This window comes from Berghia stephanieae, chromosome 13 (genome assembly GCF_034508935.2).
Source record: "Berghia stephanieae isolate SIO BIC M18660-M18661 chromosome 13, UCSD_Bste_1.3, whole genome shotgun sequence".
Classification (NCBI taxonomy): Eukaryota; Metazoa; Mollusca; class Gastropoda; order Nudibranchia; family Aeolidiidae; genus Berghia; species Berghia stephanieae.
This window is the reverse complement of record NC_088372.1, coordinates 27972227-27987441: the sequence shown is the minus strand read 5'-3', so window position 1 is coordinate 27987441 and position 15215 is coordinate 27972227. Positions and strand designations below refer to the sequence as shown.

The 15215-nt window shown below is 35.7% G+C and overlaps 1 long non-coding RNA gene across 1 annotated transcript in view; it reads left to right on the top strand.

Moving 5' to 3' along the window:
• The first annotated feature begins 8386 nt into the window (after window positions 1-8386).
• LOC144959273 (uncharacterized) overlaps window positions 8387-15215 on the top strand; it is a 26609-nt gene continuing 19780 nt past the window's right edge. The window contains exons 1-2 of the long non-coding RNA XR_013642589.1: window positions 8387-8405; window positions 10653-10786. This is a non-coding gene — a long non-coding RNA (uncharacterized LOC144959273). The remainder of the gene's footprint in view (window positions 8406-10652; window positions 10787-15215) is intronic.

Below are 15215 nucleotides of genomic sequence, written 5' to 3'. Positions count from 1 at the left end.
ATGTGATACCAGATATAAAGTTGAGGATGTGCAGCTTGCATTGTAGTGCGTTTTTTTCTATTGATACATTAGGGATCTGGCAATGTAGTGTAAGAGAACAATCCGTATAGGCGTTTACGAGACAGTGCCAGACAAAGCAGAAAGAAAAAACAACACCCCCCCCCCCCCCTTAAAAAAAAAGAATCAGTCAGCCTGCCTCGCACAGAATCGAACCTCAAGACCTCAAGATTACTGGTCAGACGTGCTACTGAACGTTGTCTGGCCTAAACGCATAATGGCGTTAGTTTTATCATTCTGAGATATGATATGCCCTTAAATGAAAAACGTTTAAGGAAACAGTAAGCCCTATGTTTTCTTGGTTGTTTGTGTTTGTTTTTTATTAAATTAAAAAAAAAAACCCAACAAACTTTTATCGTGGGCCTCGGTTTTTAAAAAGAATATATTTTTTGGGTATTATGTTGTTGACATGCCAGTTAAAAGGTTTTCTTTTGTGTCAGAAATGAATAATATTATGTTTTTTGTTTGTTTGTGTTTGTAACAATATGTAATCCTCTGTTACCTTACACCGACAATGAGGTTTTACAAAGCGCAAGTTTATATCCACTTTGGGGTGCTGAGGGAATCATATTTTGACACAACTTAAATGTTGATAAGGTGATACGGTTCTTTTTTTAAATGTATTTTTAATTGGTTTGTATTGTGTTTGTGTTTTTTGGTGCCACACTAAATATGAGGTGGCTGTGACAGGAGGTCGTTTTTCTGTCGTTCGACATAAAATAACTATATCAATGTCAAGTAATCTGAGGAATTGCAGAAACGGGAAATGGTCGATTGCCAACGTTCCGTGTTTGGTGTTTTGGTCTATTTTGCAGCTGTTATATTATCTGTTCACGTCATAAGTTGCAATACTATTATCATATTTTGTTGTTGTTAAATAATGCGTGTATCCGTATCACTTTTCAATCAAATACTTGTCTTACCGTAATATGTTTTGTTTTATATCACTGTAAAGCGCTTAGGGCCTGTGACAGCGGTGTAAGGCGCTATACAAATGCCATTTATTATTATTATTATTATTATTATTATTATTATTATTATTATTATTATTATTATTATCTACTGATATTGTCTTTTCCCGTTTATTTTAAGCTAAAAGGAGAACAATTTGCTTTGTTGAACTATTTTTAATTTTTTGTTTGTTTGTTTGTTTTATTTTGTTCTGTTGCTTATTTGATTAATTAATTTCAAACCCACAGCAATTCGAGTAATAGATACGTGATCTGCTATTTGATTTATAATTTTATTATATAAAGTTTTGAAGGGTTATAGGATAACAACAGTATAAATTTACAATAATATTAGTTGAATCAATAGGCACTTGCTGAGTATACTGACCCTCGGTAGCTTGTCTATAATTTATCTCTTGCAAAATAAGAGCTTGTCAAAGGCGGTTTTTTGGTGGTTGTTGTGTAACACCAAATATCCCGCGGTCTGGGAGTTATGTGCGGTGTGACTTATACCTTCCTCTTACTTTCACAATTGTTAGTTTCCGTCGATTTCAGGATTGCATTCATTTTTATCAAATCTCCCCCATTTTGAGGTCCCATTGTACACATTCTCATCATGTGGGGTTGGCAGCTCTGAGTTATGACCTGTACTATCTATATTAGCTGTTGGGTAATTTATTTCTATAGTGTTTCTCTGCACCTTTTGTGTGCACTTTCTGTCTCCGTGTTTAATTCAGCCTTCGAGCCTTTGACCATTTTTGTTGTATTAAAAAAAAAAATTGATTAATTTTTTGTTTTGTCTTATTCTACTTCTCCTATGGTAAAACTCAAACCCAAATCAATTCTCGATAATCCGACTCGGTTCTTTATTTATTCGCGTTTACATAGGTAGACATTTGAAGGGTCACCAAATACAGTAAATTTACAGTATTGATTGAATCGACAGCGCTCTTGGAACACCACGGTCCCTGCAATATATATATATATATATAATATATATAATATATATATATATATATATATATATATATATATGTATATATATATATATGTATATATATATATATATATATATATATATATATATATATATATATATATATATATGGGGGGGGGGAGGGGGCTAGGGGTTTAAGGCCTTTTGCTTTCTAATCATCCGATCGGGACGCCTCGGCTGCTTCTCTAATCATCCGTGTCATTTCCTTCCACTCGTTCACGGTCTTTTGCTATGGATGCTAATTTCGTAAGGTCTTCCTTTGATTTTAATACTTTCTTATTTTGAAGGCGTTTTAGGTCTCTATTGTGGACAGTGTGAATTGACGTGGGTGGTCTACCTTGATATTTCTTGTGTCCAAATGGGGTGCAAAAAGTATTCATGGCTTTATTAGCCGTATATTTACATCTCTTCTGAGTATAATATGTCCAAAAAGCCGCCATCTTGCTCCAGGATTGGAATGGATAAGGGTCTTTCATTGCATTTTTCATACAGTATTTTATTGCTTATTTTTGTGGGATATCGTATATCCAGGACTCTTCTCAGTTGTTTTCTATGGAATCTGTCTAATCTTTGCTCTTCGGTTCCAGTCAGTGCCCATGTTCCGCAGTTGTATATAAGCACGGATTTTACAAGGGTTGTGTATAATTTGATTTTAGTGTTTAATTTTATTTTATCTTTTCTAATCCATATATGTAATAATTTATTTCGTGCAGCCGTCGATAAACAGGACGATAATTTTCGACCAGCCGTCGATAATTTTCCGGTCAACATGGCTGACACCTGTTGGCACTGAGCTCAGTGAATTGTCTTTTGCCTCACTTGTATTGAAGTTCAATTTGGTCACAGACCTGCCATTTTTTTTTACAGATTTAATCGGTACATACTTTTTTCTAAAGCCATAATTTGCCAATTTGGATATTTCTCTACAGATTCGGATTCCCCCCCCCCCACCCCCCACCAAGACTTTAGAGGAAAATGTTGCAATATTTGCAAGCTATGTCATGTGACCAAATTGAACTTCATTACATCAATTTTAAAGCATTTTAATTTTAAAATGACAATTCATAGAAATAGGGGTACACATCTTGCATTTTGTCTTGATATAGATATATTAATTAAAATTCGAACCCCCCCCCCTCCCCCGCCCCCAAATTACACATCTTTTTTTTTTTGTAGCCGGTATCAGGTCTGCATTAATGCTTCTTCGCCTCCTTATCCACGCGCCTGAAAATATGACCAAAAATATGCTTGATTCTGGGTCATGGTTTGAAATTTAAAAAAAAACAAAAACGAAACAAAATCGAAATCTTATGATCGTTGTTGGTTGGCATTTCTGCAGTAAAAATATCTATTGCGTTACCTGACCAGTATTAAAAAAAAAAAAAAGCTACCCTGAGCGTTACATGCAAATTAGTTGGCTTGGGTTATACATAAATTTGCCATGGCATGACATAAGAGGAAAAAAAAAGTCTTTGCAAGTCGTAAAATCTATATATAACTTGAATTTATTATTAGTTTTGAAGCAAGAAACGAGCAGTAACATCTGGTTAAAATTTATTTAACCTTTGGATATGACACTGGTCTACAATTAGGCACTTTCCGTCTCATTTAGATTATAGACTGCGACCAGTTTATTATTTTTTTGACACCAATCATATATATATATATATATATTATATATATATATATATATATATATATATACACACACATATATATATATATAATATATATATATATATATATATATATATATATATATATATATATATAATATATATACATACATATATATATATATATATATATAATATATAATATATTAATATAATGTATATATATATAAACTCTTAAGAATAAATCCACATTCTCTTATTATTATTATTATTATTATTATTATTATTATTATTATTATTATTATTATTATTATTATTATTATTATTATTATTATTGTTATTGTTATTGTCATTATTACTATTATTGTAATCATTACTATTATTGTTTGCCTTGCTTTATTATTGATTTTACTTACTTGATTTGTTGTTGAGAATATTATATTCTTGTACGAGTTATATTGGCAATTGGCTAAAAATAAATTTTTGAAACTTCTTATTGTCGATACAGTTTTAAATGGAACATTGAGTGTATTATCACCGGTCATCATAATATGAAAAACAAATGTCGGTTATTTATTTATTTATCTTTTTTTTTGGGAGAGGGGAGGAGGGGTAAGGTTAAGGTTGACCGACTTGTCTTAGAAATAAAAGATACATAACATTTTATTTAGTCATCGCAGAAGAAGGATAATTTGCAGCAATTGGTCTTTTCCAATGGATGGCTGAAGTAGCCCAGTCGTCAGTCACAGCACAGTTCTGGAAAGCGAGGGCGAGGCGACTTCTTGCTCAAGGCACACGGCCTGGCTGGCGGGGATTCGAATTCGGTATTTTCTTGATATGAAGCAAAGACCATACCGCTGTGCCACGCTGCTCCATATAATAATGATAATAATAATAATAATAATAATAATAATAATAATAATAATAATAATAATAATAATAATAATAATAATAATAATAATAATAATAATAATATAATAATAGATCTTTATTGTCCATAAATATGGCAATTTGTCATTTAGTTACACTTGTTATAACGTTATATGATAACTATAACATTGAACAGATATTTCACTCCTACTTATTCTCCCTCTCTCTCCCCCCCCCTCTCTCTCTCTCTCTCTCTCTCTCTCTCTCTCTCTTTCTCTCTCTCTCTCTGTTTTCCTATATATACATACAAGTCATATAACTCGATCTGTTATTGTTATAGTGTTATTAGTTGTAATGGAGAAAAAAATATCGCTTATACTATACATTCTCCCACGTAACAAGGATTGATAAGACTGTTATGACGATCGGTTATCAGACCTACTTTTGATATGTACAAGGTCGCCTTATCTCTGTTGAAGAAAGGCATTTGTTGATCAATTATTTTGAAAAAACAAATATTAATATTTTAAAAAAGGAGTTGAAAATAGTGAACATTTTATATTATCTGAATTTTTTACTTTGAAAAAAAAAAATAATTCTTGAATGAAATTTACACCACTCTGCACATTGTTACTGTCTTTAGACCTCCATAGTGGGCAGGGAGGTACTTACTGTGTCTTCTATCCCCCTATATCCGTTTTCCATTAGATAGTATGCGCTTGGCTAAGAACTTCATAACATTGCCATCCGGAAGTATAACGGACCAACACACAAAACTGTGTATATCCAAGAACGTTTATAGTCGGGTTAATACAGTTCAATGAGCATTATTCATAAACGCGGATGGCAAAAAACAATAACAAAGACCCGAGTGACGTCATCTTCGAACTATCTATACCCATGCTCACCTGACCTGTCATGTGATACAATAACTTTTTCATGATTTCTTAGAATTATTAGAATTTGACCACTGTAGGCAGTGCAGCATGGCTCAGCGGTACGGTCTTTGCTTCGTACCCGAACGGTACCGAGTTCGATCACCCGCCGCTGCGCTGTGTTGCCTTGAACAAGTCACCTCGCCCTAGCACAATTTGCGGCGCTGTACTGCGGCTGACGTCTGGGTTATTCCAGTCTTCCCTTAGAATAGACCCTTGAGACAAATTTCCCTGATGGGATGAATAAAGGGATTTAAATTTTAAAAAAATTATTTATTTACTGTGAAATATACACAAAGCGTTCTTTGTTTTTACCGTCATATGCTTTACCTCTATTAGTATAGATAGTATGAAATTGAGGTCACTCGGGTCTTTGTTATTGTTATTTGCATTTTGTTTATGAGTAATTCTCACTAAACTGTATTAAGCAGACTATAAAAACGTTCAAGGTTACACATAGTTTTGTGTGTTAGTCCATTATACTTCCGGATGGCAATGTTATGAGCTTCTTAGTCAAGCGCATACTATCTCTACCCAAGTTTACTCACTGACCAATGAATTGAGGCAGGTATTCACTCAATTACGGAAATGACTAAACATTAATGACTACAAATCAAATTAACTTCTTCAAACCTTTGTCTACATTACATTTGATGTGTAGTTGTTTCATGACGTGTTTCTCGATTTTTACCTTGCTCCATGACTATATTGATTATTTTTTTTTCGTTTTGTTTCTCTTATTTTTTTGTTGTTGTTGTTTTTGTTTTTGAGTGTTCCCTTTATTTCTTTTATTTCTCTGTAACCTTTTTTGTTCTTTACAAGGTTAATGTGCTATAGGATCTGTTTTGAAAGCGATAAGAAATGATTTCTTGTCAACCTCCCCACGTCCGCATAAAGTGAAAACCTTTTAAACCTAAATATCATACTTTGATATGCTTTGGTCTTGACTTGCTTCGGTTTACATTGTACGGTTGAATCCGCCCCCCCCCCCCTTTCTCTCTCTCTCTCTCTCTCTCTCTCTCTCTCTCTCTCTCTCTCTCACGCTCCCGCTCTTCTCCATTTTTCCTTCCGTCCTGTCTAAATGGGAGGCTGAACTTTGCACTGGGAAACTACCATTTCTTTATTCTAATTCCAGGACTTTGATAATGCAAAATGGTCTTGCTTAATTAACAGACTGACTGAATGACGTCGAGGGCAAGCTGATAACTTTTTAAAAAAATAATAAAATAATAATGGTGCCTTTGGCTTAACGATACCTTGTCTGTTCCTGTACCAAAGTCGGATGATATTGAGAGTGGTCAATGACAGGATGGTTGGCAGTGATCATCAAACAACTATAGCTTTGTGCATCCAGGACACAAATGATCCCACTCCACTCAGATGAGAATGTAGGCTGTGGCGGATGTTGACAGAATGCTAATTTTTAAAAGGACGCCTGATAGACGACTCGCCCTGTATGAAATGAAAAATTAGTTCGATGGGCCTATCTAGGAATGAATAAATAATAAAAATTATGAAGCGCTTTGAGTATGATTGGTGAAACTTTATTATTTATTTTTAAAACCAGTTTTAGAAACTAAATCGGAACTGATTTTTTCAGATGATTTTTCTCTCTCGAAATTCGGTCTACCAAAGTGAAGAAGGAAAATGAAATGTCAACATTTCGAATCGTATTAGGTTTATATATTTCGTTTTTCTATTAGCCGTTTTCATTTTAAACGGTTTTTAATTGTTTCTTTGATGACAGTGTTGCACCCCTGTGGCGAAGTGATTGATTCATTTACTGCCACGTTTATTGGTGATCGTCAGCTCAATCGCTGCAGCAACGTCGCTTTTACCTTTTCTATTGTTCTCTGTGAGCGTGTGGTTCATCGAGTCTTAATTTTTCTCTGTATATTCTTAGGAATTAATGCGCTTGGCACTAGTTTAGCCCATAGCTATCTTTCTCGAATGCGTGTAGACCAGCCAGAATTGTGGGCCCTCTCAGATTTTGAACATTGATCACATTTTTTTTTTTGGACACAGATGATCTAAAAAGGTATCACCATCACACAATGTAACAATATCATTTTCTGCGCCGAAACAAAACAGAGCGATATGCACCCACAAACGGGAAGGCAACCCGATTCGGCTGGTATACCTGTGTTCTTGGTGGTTCTAATATTATGATGTGAAGGGCTACTCGCAGATTTACATTTTATTAGGGGCTATATCATAACCACCTTCAGTTGATGCTCACCAGCCGGATCATATTGTGGCCCTCTGGATTGTGAGTATGTATCTCAATGTCTTGACACTGAAATGTGTGGAATTACATTGTAATGTACAATGTCGTGCATAACCATAGCCTCGTTAAACGTATAGCCTGGCACTTGGACTTGTATTTTGACCTCATGGCTTAATGAGTTGTCCCTGCTTAACTCACTCAACCCTAACACCGACTATATCCGTAGTTAAACCAGGTTACTTTTACCCCATGCCTATTTATTACATTTTTCTGAGACAAATTATAGGAGCATTATCAAAGCTAATGTTTTTAGTATTTACATGTTAATGGTAGTTGAAAAAAACGTATCTATGTACATGCTCATTTTGAATACATTTTTTTTCAATTTTGAAAAAGGGCAAACATCTCTAGGATTGAGTGAGTTGAGGAAAGAACTGATCCCATCGGATCATCTATTGATTACAACTCACGATCTGCATTTTTTGTTTTGGGTGGTCTGGCTTTGTATTTTGACGTAATATTTTGGTCCGTGTAAGGCTATGAGTTTACGAAGGCTACGGTATGTCCTGTTTTTTTTCAAAAAATAGTGAAATGTGTTCGTGATCTCGAGGGTTTATCATTTGGTTTATAGGCATGTTCTCAAACAAAGCGAATATGGTTGTGGCTGGTTATTTTCCAAGGGTGGTGTTGCAAACGTCTTACTTGGCTTTGAAACCGCTGGGGCACTTATGAGGATGTGGCTATCAAATCTTGGTAAGTGACACCAGGATAGGAAGTGAGTTAACGCTTTCTTTCGATCTATTGAGTCTTTGTCTTGGATTGAGATTACCTTGTTTTGCCCTGGCCCTGGCTTGGATACCCTGACATGAAGGGAAACAGTCAAATGTATAGAGTTCTGGGAAATGATATATTTTTTTTGTCTTGTAAGTCATCTCTCTGTTATGCACAGTATTATTTTTTTTTGTTTTACAATATGTTTTGTAAACGTTTGAGTGTAATTCTATTGGCGGAAACCAGTGCTTATGTCTGGATAAGACATTTAGGTGATCTCAAAAGTACACTGATAGTGTGCTCTTGAAATCTGCATCTGTTCCATATTTGAACGAATCCCCACTTGTCTTACTTATTTTTGGGTGCTTTAATTGTAATTCCGGATCTTTTTATTATTCTACCTTTTTACTGGTGCTGATATGGCCTAAAAGTGTTGCAAGCACCGTAAAACCCTTAAAGACAAACAAACAACAACTGTGTTAGAATTTGTGAGTTATGCTCAGGTTCTATGGGGCTGATTTTTTTTTCCGGGAAACATTTGGACTTAAGTTTGCTATGATTTAATTTCTTTTCGACTTTGGACATTTTTTTTTCAATCGCCTGTGTTGTGTCCAAATAGAGTAATGTTCATTATCTATGGGGCTGATTGGTCCGGGTGACAGGCATGTACTGAAGAAGGCTATTTGTCTAGATCGAGTTGCAATAGTATTCGCTTCAATAGTATGTCGATACAACGTCAATCACATTCTTTTGATTAGCCATAACTTAAATGCCTTTATTTTTTACTTAATGAACTAGCGGTTAGATGACTTAAAAGCAAGGTTGTGGAGTGATGAAATATGAAACATAATTGAATCTTTGAAAATAAATGCATAACATGCTGATTAAACATTAGCCAGCAAGGTTTCAATTTTTGAAAAACATTCTGATGTCTTAGAAATCAGCCTCCTTATATTTGATTTGATATTCATTTTTCATGTTTTTATATTTTGTGATTTTTTTTTTGGGGGGTAACAAATACGTACACCCATCGACATGTTGTATAAACAAAATACGGCAAATGTAAATCTTTCTCCCACGGAAGAGTACACGACGATCTTAACCCGCTTTTGTCTGAATGAGCCTGTTCTATTGTGTCGAATGCCGCTCTTCTAATTCTGTCCCTGTTTTTTATTCCTCAGATTCCAAAAGGACGTCGACGCCAAGAAAACAAATCTCTGAGACTCCAGCTTTTTTTTATGTTTAGGCGAAAGTAATCGCCGAAGACACGCCAAACGCATTGCATTGCTTTCCAAATTACCTTGTAAAAGAAAAAAAAAGAGGCAAATTCACGTGAATTGACGTTATTGACAGTGTGTTGAAATTGAAGGGAATTAAACTGAGCCGATGGTCCACAAGACCATTCTTCGGGCTTGACAAAAATCTAAGCTGTTGTGATTGCAATTCCCCTTCACGTCACGGACACCATAGACAGATAAGAAGAAGAAGAAGAAGAAAAAAAAAGACAATCAATGTTTACACATATTTGGCTTCGTTTGTGAGAGTTTTAGAAAGACTTCTGCACATTCGAATACATCTGATATATTTTTTTTTTGTTTTGTTTTGTTAATACATCACTATTCCTAGAATGAAGATTTGGTGATGACATATCTAGTCCACTGGTTTGTGTTTATTTCTATTGATAAAGTACTAACAATACAGCACACGATTGAGTTGGCCCTCGACTATAGACTACTAAATATTATATATTATTTGAAGTCCATCAACACAGTTACATTTTGGAATTCCGATGCATAGATTGTTGTGATTCTTCCAAAAAAAAACAACGTCATGATCAACGTTTTCAACAACAAAACTTCTAAAATATAGAACGATAAAATACAGCAATCCCAAATTGTTCAATTGACACACATCACCATCAACATTCCACCAGGAAAGTATGTTTTTACTTTTAGACAAGTTGCCATGCTTTGAAGAGTGTATCACCGTCCATTTGTCCACATTTCCCGAATCTTTGAAATTGGATTGTGATTGTTATAGACGAGTTAAACAATAGGAATAGACGCATTTTCGTCATTATATATAAGTCAGTTAATTCATTTTATTTGCCACCGATTTTGATGTCATTCACCACTGCATCAATTTAAGTAACCTCGGCATTTGTTGAAATCTTAAGCTGCTGTGCGTGCCAAATCATCGTAGCTCCGCCAGGGTTTAGCGTTTAATCAGCAAAAACGACGACCCTTACGACGAAAACGACGACGACGACGAGAACGAAGACGACGCCAACGACGACGCCGTTCCCATCTCGTGCTGATGACAACAGACGTCGAGGTGATATACTGAGTCTAATACACGTATCGGTAAGTAGTAGTAGTAGTAGTAGCCAGTCAGTCGTTCAGATCCATAAAAGCTGGGTGGGTTCCTGGCCTCTCATAGTGAGTGGGCAGGGTGGCACTTACTGTGTCTTCTGTCTATCCCCTTATACGTATCTGTTTTCCAATTTGCTTGCTGTCTTTGTCTTGGAATGAGATTACTTGGTTTTGTCCTGACCCCGGCCTGAGTTCTTGGTTGGGAGGGAAATAGTCGAATGTATAGTTATTATTTTGGGAGATGATATTTTTTCCCCCTTGTAAATCATCTCTCTGTTATGCATTGCAATATTTGTTATTTTGAATGTGTGATGTAAACATTTGAGTGTGTTCCTTTTAGTTGAATCCTGTGCTGGTGTCCTGATGGGACTTTTAGGTGATTTCAAACTTAGTACATTGATGGTTTGCTCTTGGAATCTTCATTTGATCCCCCTTTGTTCCTATTTCCCCTTTGTCTTACTTTTTCTTAGGTGCTTTAATTGTAATTCTAGAATTTGTTTATCCCATTTTCTTCCTTTTTACTGGCGCGGAAATAACCTAAATGTGTTACAAGCAAGGTAAAACACTTAAAAACAAAAACAAAATTGCATGAAAGGGTCCATGGAGCTTCAGTGTTATCCCGGTTCCTTTAGTGTTAAACATGCTGGATTCATTGCTTGCTGCCCTTTATAGGCAGGACGCTAGTAGTATATCTCAATCAGAGTAGATGGTATTTTCTACCAGATCTAACAGACCCAGCTATCCAGTCACTCCGGGTGAACTGGGGGGGTCGGGGAAAATATTGACCCAATGCAGGATCGATACCGGTCCCTTTGCTTGTGAGACGAGTGATCCTGTAGTATTCTGAAAAAGAAAATAAAGTTTAAAAAAACAAAACAACAACACGTTTTAAAAATTTTGGCCGGAAAACTCGTCCTTCAAAAATCGATGGCTTAAAATGACTCTCATCTTGTCAGCAACTCTCAAACTTGGGACCTCGCAGATATGAGAGATGTTGGCATAGATGAGGGTCATTTCGATCGATCCATATTTGAAGAACGAGTTTTCTGGCCAAAATTTTTAATTTTTCTTTTTTTTTCATAGCCCAGAGTACGGCATTATAGATTAGAACTATAATTCATTTTAATAATTATTGTTGTCCCGACCTAAATTTGCAATTTGCTTTTTTAAAAATATATATATATTTTTATCTTCATAATTATATAGATCTACCAGCATAAAATTGGTGTAATTTCATTAGAAAAAAAAAAAGAAAAAAGAAATGCGAACGCATATTTTTATGTATTGTTTCTGTCGCCTCCATACGTATACGAAGATCAATTAGCACATATCCATCTGTATTGTGCCTATCTTATCTAACTGGTAGTGAAAATGAATGGAAGTATGTACAATTAACACTATCATCGCTTTTGGCTACCTATGACCTATTAGAACCGTCTAAAGGCTTCTTTGTCTATAAAATGTTATGCTCAAGCAGAAAGTCCACGACTTATTTGCTGAAACACTTTGCATTTTATACACTAGAGATTAAGCTGTCATCATCTTTGGGGTATTTGAAGGTCCAAATCAATGGAATAAATTCCAAATACAACCTAAGTGTTATGCGGCTATATGGTCTTGTGGTATGGCACTCGCTTTCGGATCGGAAGGTCCTGGGTTCGAGCCTCGCTCGGCGCATAGTTATAGTTGAGTCCTTGGAAAAGGCTCTTTACTCACATTCTCTCACCGTGCTCAGGTGCAAAATGAGTACCTGGCCGTTAACAGCGTTGTTGTTGTCCGAAAAAAGTTTTAATATCGCCTAACAGGCGTCACGTCACGTCCTACATGTTAAGTGTTGCTGTTGATCAGGGACCCTTTGTAAAGCGCTTATTGCAATGAAAATAACGAGTGCAAGAGAAAATTCCGAAAGTGCTTTGCAGAATCATGATTGGACCATTTATCAGAAGTATTGATCGTAGGTATCAACAGATTAGTAGAATAAGTAGTGTAGTGTTAAATTCACCCCGCTTTGAAGCAAACCTTCAGTAATTTAGATATGGAAATTGACTCGGTTTGGTCGCGTTTCTCGCCATGAGATACGAGAAAAACCCCCATCATACACAAAGGACTTTGGAGGGAGGCAGTAGGAGAGCACAGCAAAGTGCTAGATGTACGATATTATATATATATCATAAGGAATGGAAGCGGATGGACAACCCAAAATGAATGAGGAAATTAGAGGACAGAAATTCGAAATTTGGCAAATTTTAATTCCACCCCCCCCCCCCGAATCTGTGAATAAATACGATGAGGTCAGTATAGATAGAATGAAGTTGACGTCACTCGGGTCTTTGTTATTGTTTTTTGCCACCCACGTTTATGAGTAATTCTCACTTTAACTGTATTATCCAGGCTGTAAAAGTTCATGGTTACACAAGAGTTTTGTGTGTTGGTCCGTTATACTTCCAGATGGCAATGTTGTGCGCTTCTTAGTCAAGCGCATACTATCTATACGTGACAGAGATTGTGTGTTTATTATGTGATAGTCGCTTATTTTGTTGGTAGTACATTCTGTAAAACATTGGATACGATGCTCGTAGAGTTACAGTTAAACGTAGCTGCACACCTGGGACACTTCAGCTTGAACTGTGCCTCTAAAGGGCTTTTCAAAGGCCTATCGCAATTATCTCGTACAAATATAATATGTTTATCTTTATGAGAGAGAGAGAGAGAGATGGATAGATAGAGAGAAAGAGAGAGAGAGAGAGAGATGGATAGATAGATAGATAGAGAGAGAGAGAGAGAGAGAGAGAGAGAGAGAGAGAGAGAGAGAGAGAGAGAGATAGAGAGAAGTTGGGGGGGGGGGGGGGTACGAGTATGTGTGTGTCTATATGTGTGATGTGTACATTGAATATGGACGCACAAAAATTCAAAGCATGCTGATATATTAAAGTATCTATGTAGACTCTAGGGTCTACTCGTGAGTTATTTTTGAAAAGTTTACTTCGATCTGTGGAAAATGTATTGTAAAACCAAAATAAAACTCTCTCTCTCTCTCTCTCTCTCTCTCTCTCTCTCTCTCTCTCTCTCTCCTCTCCTCTCTCTTCTCCTCTCTCTCTCTCTCTCTCTCTTCTCTCTCTCTTCTCTTCTCTCTCTCTCTCTCTCTCTCTCTCTCTCTCTCTCTCTTCTCTCTCTCTTATCTCTCTCTCTCTATATATATATATATATTATATATATATAATATCACTTCTCTCTCTCTCTCTCTCTCTCTCTCTCTCTCTCTCTCTCTCTCTCTTTCTTTCCCGTCTCATTGTCTCTGACTCTCTCAATATATATAATCTATACTCTCGTATTGTTTTAGAATCTTTATTTCTGGGTGGGGATCCTGACCTCCCATAGCGGGCAGGGGGGGGGGGGGGGGGGGGGGGGGGGGTCTATACTGTGTCTTCTATCCCCTGTGTCTGTTTTCCTGCATGCTTTCTGTCTTTGTCTTGGAATGAGATTACTTGGTTTTGTCCTGGCCCTGGCCGGAGTCCTGGCTGGGAGGGAAACAGTCAAATGCATAGTTATTGTTTTGAGAGATGATATTTTTTTCCTTGTAAATCATCTCTCTGTTATGTATTATTATATCTATTTTTAATGTAGCATCTGAATGTATTCCTCTTTGTTGGATTTTGTGCTTGTTTCCGGATTAGACTTATAGGTGATTCAAGCTAAGTACATCGGTGATATGCTCTTGGAATCTACATCTGATCCCTATTTGTTCCTAGTTCCCTTTTGTCTTACTTTCTCTTGAGTGCTTTAATTGTAATTCTATAACTTTTTACTTTCCCGTTTTCTTCCTTTTTGCTGGCCATGATATAACCTAAATGTGTTGCAAGCGCCGTGAAACCCTTAAAAAACAAAACAAAAACAGACTCTTTATTTACACGGCGATATCAAGGCCAAACACCAGCAGATTAGTTGATATTGTTATCAGTCGCTCTCGGGTCCATTGAAACCCCTTATTTGAATTCATTTAGCAATAATATAATACGTTTCGGATTTTTTTTTGTGTGTGTTTTAAGGACCGGAGTCGTTGAGTCAGGAATGCGATGCGAAAGTATATTTAGCCATTTAGTTTTCTTTTTCTCAATAAGTAAAACAAGTAATGTGGAATCGAGGCGGTTCCAAAAGCTCTGGGAAAATTTAGTTTTCATCTGATTCTCGGGGATGAATTTTGATTTTGATTTTTTAAATATTTTTGTTTGTCAGCGTGGAAAAAACTCCTATCATCACTTTGTTGCATCTCATCTTTTAAAAGTCAGCTAATTTATTATTATTATTATTATTATTATTATTATATTATTATTATTATTATTATTATTATTATTATTATTATTATATTATTATTATTATTTATTATTATTATTATTATTTATTATTATTATCATTATATCGT